Consider the following 7,622-nt stretch of genomic DNA (forward strand, 5'->3'; position numbering starts at 1 on the left):
CCATTTTTTGTTTAAAGTTAGCTTTTTTTCTGTTTTTCTGTTTTGTTTGTTTTAAGTTCAAACACTTCCCCAGCAGGCCTAGGCTGTCTGGGGAGGATTTTATTTTTGGAGGGTTTTGTTTTGTTATTTTTTCAAAATTGGACTGATTACATGGAAATGAACAAGGAAATGGGCAGGAGAAAGACGCAGGGACTTTGACACGGAAAACACTACAGGACAACGGCTTGGATACAACGAGGCCAAAGAAAATGATTATTTTATTCAAAGGAAGCAACTGTAATTGTGGATCTGGCAGAGGTGAGAGATGGATCGGTGCAGGATATTATCAAAGAAGTGAATGAAAAATTGGAGGAGGAAAGATTTGGCGATAAGACCAAGACAAGGCAAAGAATTCGAGATCACATTATCAAATGAGGAGGAGTGTGAAAAAGCTAGAGGATGGACTAAGAATCAAGCAACAATTTTTGTGAGATTAGAAAGCTACAAGTAAGAGAAATATGTTGTTTCTTTTATGCATTTGCCTGCATATGTTGATGATCAGGATATATTAGATAAATTGGAGGCATGGGGTGTAACTCCCTCAACCAACATTAAGAGAAGAACATATCCGGGTACTGAAATAGCAGATGGTACGAGATATGTAAAGGTCAGGTTTCCCAAAGGAAGTTGTATCTCTACCATATAGCAGCAAGTTTTGAGAACTGCTGAGGGCACACCAGTACTTTCGGATTATACACGATCGGCAGGTGAAACCTGTAGATTGTGTATGGATCCAGGACATGTATTTAAAGATTGCCGGACTTTATTTGTTACCAGTGCAAAGAGCAGGGGCACTTGGCAAGAAGCTGCAATGCAGTGAAGTGCCCGGAATGTAGGAAAGTGTTGGTGAGGTGCGAATGTTGGATGGGGGAGGGAGAAAATAGTAGTGAACAAGAAACAGATATGGTTGTTAATGTGGGTGGGCAAAAGCAGAGGGAACCGAGATGGAACAATGTTTAAACAAGGAGATGGAAAGATTGTGGACTGGGAGAGGAAAATGAAGAGGAAGAACATCAAGCAGACACAGGAGGAGAGGAAAAGAAAATGATGGAGAAAAAAACAATATCACAAGGGACGGTGCAAAGGGACCATGGAAATAAGCAAAGAACAGGAGGAAACAAAAAAACAATGAGGAAGATTATTCAGGAGGGGAGAATGGAGAGAAAAGGAGAAGAGAAAAACTGTGGACTGAGAGAGGACAATGGAGAGAAAGAACATCAGGGGGACACAGGGAGAAAAGAAGAAAGAACTAGATGGCAGAAATAACAAACATCTCAATGGACTGTGCAAAAGACTATGGATATGAGCGAAAGAACATGGGAACAACAAAACGACGAGGAAGGTTATCAGGAGAGGAGAATGGAGAGAAAAGGAGAAGAGAAACGTAGGAAAGAACGAGAAGGAATACAAAGAAGAAGAACTTTTAAAGGTAACACACCAATATAGACATTGCAAAGAAAGATTTTTAAGGCAGGGAATATTAAAGACAAGGAGGGTTGTGAGAACAGATTTGATGTACTGAGAGATATGGAGCATGACTGAAAAAAAAAAATGAAATGTTTTAACTATTTATTTTATATTGTTTTTATGTTTTTAAGAGTTGTTTCATTTAATGCACGAGGTTTAATGGATGTGGAGAAATTTGAAAATATGAGGGAATTATGTAGAGGGGTGGATGTATTGTATACAAGAAACGAATTGGAAAAAATTATTGTGTTTAAAAGGTTTGAAAATTTATGGGATGGGAATATACATGTAATAATGGTACAGAGAAAACTGGAAAGGGGTTGCTAATTTTAATAAGAAGAGAGGTGTGTGAAAAAGAAAGTGTGGTGTTAATGATGGAGCAGGAAATGTTTAGCTGTTGAAATAGAAAAAGGAAATGAGAGATGTACAATATGTAACATACATGCTCCCAAATGAAGAAAAGCAAAAGTGGAATTTTTAAAACAATATCTGCAAATGTAAGAATTAATGAAAGGGTTGATTTTAATGGGGGATTTTTAATACTGTTTTTACAGAATTAGACTTAGCAAGTAATATGGTTTTTAAGACTGATAAAGGAAGGAGGAGTTGAACAAACTGATGGGGGATTTTAAAATTGATTGATGTGTGGAGAGAAGAAATAGAACGAGTAGCAATTTTCAAGAAGACAATTTGTTTTAAAAGAACTGAAACAAAGTAGGATTGATTATATTTTATGTACAGAGGAAATGCAAGGAATATTACTAATGTTTATTATAAACGAGTGGTCTTAGTGATCATTCTCTTTATTTTTAACATTAGATTCTTCAAGTGTGAACAAGGGGAGGGGGAGTGTGGGTTTTAAATGCAAAGATTTTAAAGAGTAATGACATTCAGGAAAGTATTAAAGGGATTGTGGAAGAAAGCAAAATTAATAGAATGTATAGGAAGAGAAAAGAGTATGGTGTGGGATAGTTGTTAAGTGGGAAATAAAGACATGTTCAATAGAATACAGCAAAAATGTCAGAAAATTAGAAAGACAGAAGGAAACCGAATTAACCAAACTCCTGAATAATGAGTTAAGTAAAGTGTCAGAAAGCAATGGAAAAGAGGAAATTGAAAAAATAATAATGCTACAAGATAAATTAAAGATATTAGAAGAGGAAAAATGTAAGGGTGCAATTATAAGAAGTAAAGCAAAATATGCAGTAGAGGGAGAAAGATGCACAAAATTTTTCTTTAATTTAGAACAAAATAGGCAGAAGGCTGATCTATTGAAAGAAGTCTTAAATAAAAAAGGGGAAATAGAAACAGAAACTAAAGAAATTTTGAAAACAGTAAAGCACTATTACATGGACATGTTTAAGGGACAAGGTATAGGAAAAAATGATGAGGAGTTTTTGATTAAACAAATTAAATCTAAGTTAACAGGTGAGGACAGGATTTTGTGTGATGAAGAAATTAAGGAAGAAGAAATAGATATTGCAATTCAACAGTTAAAACCTGGAAAGAGCCCTGGTGTGGATGGTTTGACTAATGAATTTTATAAAACTTTTAGAGAAATGTTAGTGCCAATTTTAAAAGAAGTTTTTGAAGAAATTTTCAAGAAGGGGGTGTTGAGTGAAAAAATGAAGATAGGCATGGTAAAAATGATTTACAAAAAAAGCGGTAATCCAAAAGATCTTAAAAATTTTAGACCTATATCCATGTTGAATACAGATTTTAAAATATTAGCAAAAGTATTAGCAAACAGATTAAAAAAGGTTTTACCAAAAATAATAAAAACAACACAGGCATACGGGGTGCAAGGAAGAGATATAGTAGATGTGGTTAAAAGTATAAGAGACACAATTTATTATATGAAGGAGAAGGGAAAGGGGGATTTTTAATAAGTCTGGATTTAGAAAAGGCATTTGACAGGGTAGAGCATGAGTTTTTATTTGATGTTCTTAAGGCTTTTGGTTTTGGAGAAAATTTTAGAAAATGGATTTGGATTTTTTACTCAGATGTGTTAACATGCATAAAATGCAATGGTTTTTTAACGGATTGTTTTCAACCAACAAGGTCGATCAGGCAAGGATGCCCACTGTCTGCCTTACTTTACTCTCTGGTAGCCGAGCCACTTGGTTTGGCTATTAAGGCAGACAGAGAAATCAAAGGAATACAAATAAAGAACCATTTCCAAAGAGAAGCAGTGTATCAGTATGCAGATGATACAACCTTGTTGGTAGAAGACATCCAAAGTATTGATAGGGCAATGGGGATTTTAGAAAGATATTGTAAAGGGTCGGGAGCCAAAGTAAATGTGGGGAAAAGTGTGTGTATGAGGATTGGCAGAGTAGAGGAAATACCGCAGCATATACAATTCAAGGAGGAAATGCAGCACATCAAGATTTTGGGGTTGTGGGTTGGTATTGATTCTAATAAGGCAGACACTTTGAATTGGGAAGGTGTTTTAAATGGAATTGGAAAAAGACTGAGATTTTGGCAAATGAGAGATTTAAAGCTAAGGGGGAAAGTTTTAATTATAAATTCATTGATGCTGTCGAAAGTCTGGTATGTGTTGGGAGTAACCCCATTGCCTCATCTGTACTACAAAAAAATGAAAGAATTGGTTTTAAAGTTTTTATGGGGAAATGGAAGGGCTAAGATTGCATATGATACATTACTTGGAAACCTAAAGGAGGGAGGATTGGGACTTTTAGATCCATTTTTAAGAATGAGAACGCTGAGAATTAAAACAGTTCAGAAGTTTCTAGAGAGCAAAAGTGATGTAATTTGGAAAAGAGTCATGGAATATTACCTGGAAAAATGTAATATGGGATGTAATGTTTTATGGATGAAAATGAAAAGCTGGATGTTAAAAGGTCTGCCATGTTTTTATGTGGAGGTTTTGGAATCATGGGGGGAATTTTTAGAAAATGTACTGATTTTACCTAAAGGAAGGGCCCAGCTTTTAGAACAACCATTGTTTTTAAATCCGAATATCATAAGGGACGGTAAGGTCATGTATTATAAAGAATGGTGGGATTGTGGTTTGAGACAAATAAAAGATCTATTGTATGAGGTGATAGAGGGTTATGTACCTTTACAGGCAGTTGTGGATGCATTGAGAGAGGGGGGCAAAAGGGCGTGGAGAAGGAAGTTAGAAGGACAATATGAGGATTTAAAGAAAGCGATACCAAAGGACTGGATTGAAAGAATTGAAAACTATGAGAGTGGGGATGAGAATGAATTTCCAGATGTATTTTTTAAAAGGTTAAATGGGGAAAACGTTCATTTTAATTTATGCAAAGTAAGGAATGTGTATAGTATTTTTAGGTCTATCGCTTTTACAAAACCAGTAGCTTTGAACTACTGGAAAGAAAGATATGATGACTTAAATGAAAATGAAATTTGGGGAAACGTGAGGTTGAAATATATGGAACCAATTTTAGAGAATTTTAATTATTTATTGAGACACAATTGTATATTAACAGAGATGAGATTACATAAAATAGGAATTCAAAATGATGCAAAGTGTAAAGTGTGTATGAAAGAAAAGGAAGGACTGTTACATCTGTTTTTTTATTGTGAAAGGTTAGATGATTTTATGAGAAAAATGAAGGAAATTGCAAAAGAAATTTTGGAGGGGAAGTATGATGAGGACCAAAAGAAGTGGGAAACAATGTTTTTATTTGGTCATAATGACTGCAATATGTATACCTTTAATTTATGTGTAACAATAGCAAAGTATGTAATATGGTTGAGAAGAAACATGGCGAAATATGATGGGAAAAATGTTGATGTGTGGATAATCTTTAAAAACAGGATGGAATACTCTGTGAGACTGTTATGGAATTATTTCTCAATGGAAAACAAAGAGGATGATTTTATAGAAATGATTGTAAGAGGGAATCCAATGTTGGAAATGAAAGAAAATGGTGTAAACTGGCTATGGGGGAAATATGAATAATAATGTCATGGATTGTAACTGTATGAAACAAATTAAATGAATGTAAATTTTTTATAATAAAAAAAAAAAAAATCTCGTCTGATCTCGGAAGCTAAGCAGGTTTGGGCCTGGTTAGTACTTGGATGGGAGACCGCCTGGGAATACCAGGTGCTGTAAGCTTTTTGGAAATTTTTCACTTAGTATATAATAATTTTGCCAAAAAATAGAGTCAATGCCGGATCTCTGAATCTTAGCAGGTTTGGGCCTGGTTAGTACATGGATGGGAGACTGCCTGGAATACCAGGTGCTGTAAGCTTTTTGGACATTTTTCACTTAGTTTATAATAATTTTGCCAAAAAATAGAGTCAATGCCCGATTTCTGAATCTTAGCAGGTTTAGGTCTGGTTAGTACTTTGATGAGAGACTGCCTAGGAATACCAGGTGCTTTAAGCTTTTGGGTTTTCTTTCCTACTTATATAATGTACTGGCGATAAGATTGGCTGGTCTTTAAATATCCCTCTCATTGCAGCAGACTTCGCTTACGGCCATACCAACCTGGCTATGCCCGATCTCGTCTGATCTCGGAAGCTAAGCAGGTTTGGGCCTGGTTAGTACTTGGATGGGAGACCGCCTGGGAATACCAGGTGCTGTAAGCTTTTTGGAAATTTGTCACTTAGTATATAATAATTTTGCCAAAAAATAGAGTCAATGCCGGATCTCTGAATCTTAGCAGGTTTGGGCCTGGTTAGTACATGGATGGGAGACTGCCTGTTAATACCAGGTGCTGTAAGCTTTTTGGACATTTTTCACTTAGTATATAATAATTTTGCCAAAAAATAGAGTCAATGCCCGATCTCTGAATATTTGCAGCTTTGGGCGTGGTTAGTACATGGATGGGAGACTGCCTGGGAATACCAGGTGCTTTAATCTTTTTGGAAAATTTCACGAATTATATAATAATCTTTCATTAAAAAAAAAAAAAAAAAAAAAAAAAGAGTCAATGCCCGATCTCTGAATCTTAGCAGGTTTAGGTCTGGTTAGTACTTTGATGAGAGACTGCCTAGGAATACCAGGTGCTTTAAGCTTTTGGGTTTTCTTTCCTACTTATATAATGTACTGGCGATAAGATTGGCTGGTCTTTAAATAGCCCTCTCTTTGCAGCAGACTTCGCTTACGGCCATACCAACCTGGCTATGCCCGATCTCGTCTGATCTCCGAAGCTAAGCAGGTTTGGGCTTGGTTAGTACTTGGATGGGAGACCGCCTGGGAATATCAGGTGCTGTAAGCTTTTTGGACATTTTTCACTTAGTATATAATAATTTTGCCAAAAATAGAGTCAATGCCTAATCTCTGAATATTAGCAGGTTTGGGCCTGGTTAGTACATGGATGGGAGACTGCCTGGGAATACCAGGTGCTTTAATCTTTTTGGAAAATTTCACGAATTATGTAATAATCTTTCATTAAAAAAAAAAAAAAAAAAAAAGAGTCAATGCCCGATCTCTGAATCTTAGCAGGTTAAGGTCTGGTTAGTACTTTGATGAGAGACTGCCTAGGAATAACAGGTGCTTTAAGCTTTTGGGCTTTCTTTCCTACTTATATAATGTACTGGCGATAAGATTGGCTGGTCTTTAAATAGCCCTCTCTTTGCAGCAGACTTCGCTTACGGCCATACCAACTGGCTATGCCCGATCTCGTCTGATCTCGGAAGCTAAGCAGGTTTGGGCCTGGTTAGTACTTGGATGGGAGACCGCCTGGGAATACCAGGTACTGTAAGCTTTTTGGACATTTTTCACTTAGTTTATAATCATTTTGCCAAAAAATAGAGTCAATGCCCGATTTCTGAATCTTAGCAGGTTTAGGTCTGGTTAGTACTTTGATGAGAGACTGCCTAGGAATACCAGGTGCTTTAAGCTTTGGGTTTTCTTTCCTACTTATATATTGTACTGGCGATAAGATTGGCTGGTCTTTAAATAGCCCTCTCATTGCAGACTTCGCTTACGGCCATACCAACCTGGCAACGCTAGAGTGCTAGCAGGAAGTGAGGTGGCAGTAGTGGGTGAGAGTAGGCTCACCATTGTTGTTGTAAACCCATTTTTTGTTTAAAGTTAGCTTTTTTTCTGTTTTCTGTTTTTGTTTTGTTTTTAAGTTCAAACACTTCCCAGCAGCCTAGGCTGTCTGGGGAGG

The 7,622-nt window shown here is 36.4% G+C and overlaps 3 non-coding genes across 3 annotated transcripts; all 3 read left to right on the forward strand.

The window, feature by feature from the left end:
- Nucleotides 1-5,974: 5,974 nt before the first annotated feature.
- LOC113103483 (5S ribosomal RNA) lies at nucleotides 5,975-6,093 on the forward strand. Its single transcript, XR_003291578.1, has one exon. It is a non-coding gene; the product is annotated as a 5S ribosomal RNA (ribosomal RNA).
- Nucleotides 6,094-6,606: 513 nt separating this feature from the next.
- LOC113103476 (5S ribosomal RNA) lies at nucleotides 6,607-6,725 on the forward strand. Its single transcript, XR_003291572.1, has one exon. It is a non-coding gene; the product is annotated as a 5S ribosomal RNA (ribosomal RNA).
- Nucleotides 6,726-7,096: 371 nt separating this feature from the next.
- On the forward strand, nucleotides 7,097-7,214 carry LOC113103479 (5S ribosomal RNA). The gene has a single exon (XR_003291575.1). It is a non-coding gene; the product is annotated as a 5S ribosomal RNA (ribosomal RNA).
- The last annotated feature ends 408 nt before the right edge of the window (nucleotides 7,215-7,622 follow it).

This window comes from Carassius auratus, unplaced genomic scaffold (genome assembly GCF_003368295.1).
Source record: "Carassius auratus strain Wakin unplaced genomic scaffold, ASM336829v1 scaf_tig00217831, whole genome shotgun sequence".
In the NCBI taxonomy this organism is placed as follows: domain Eukaryota; kingdom Metazoa; phylum Chordata; class Actinopteri; order Cypriniformes; family Cyprinidae; genus Carassius; species Carassius auratus.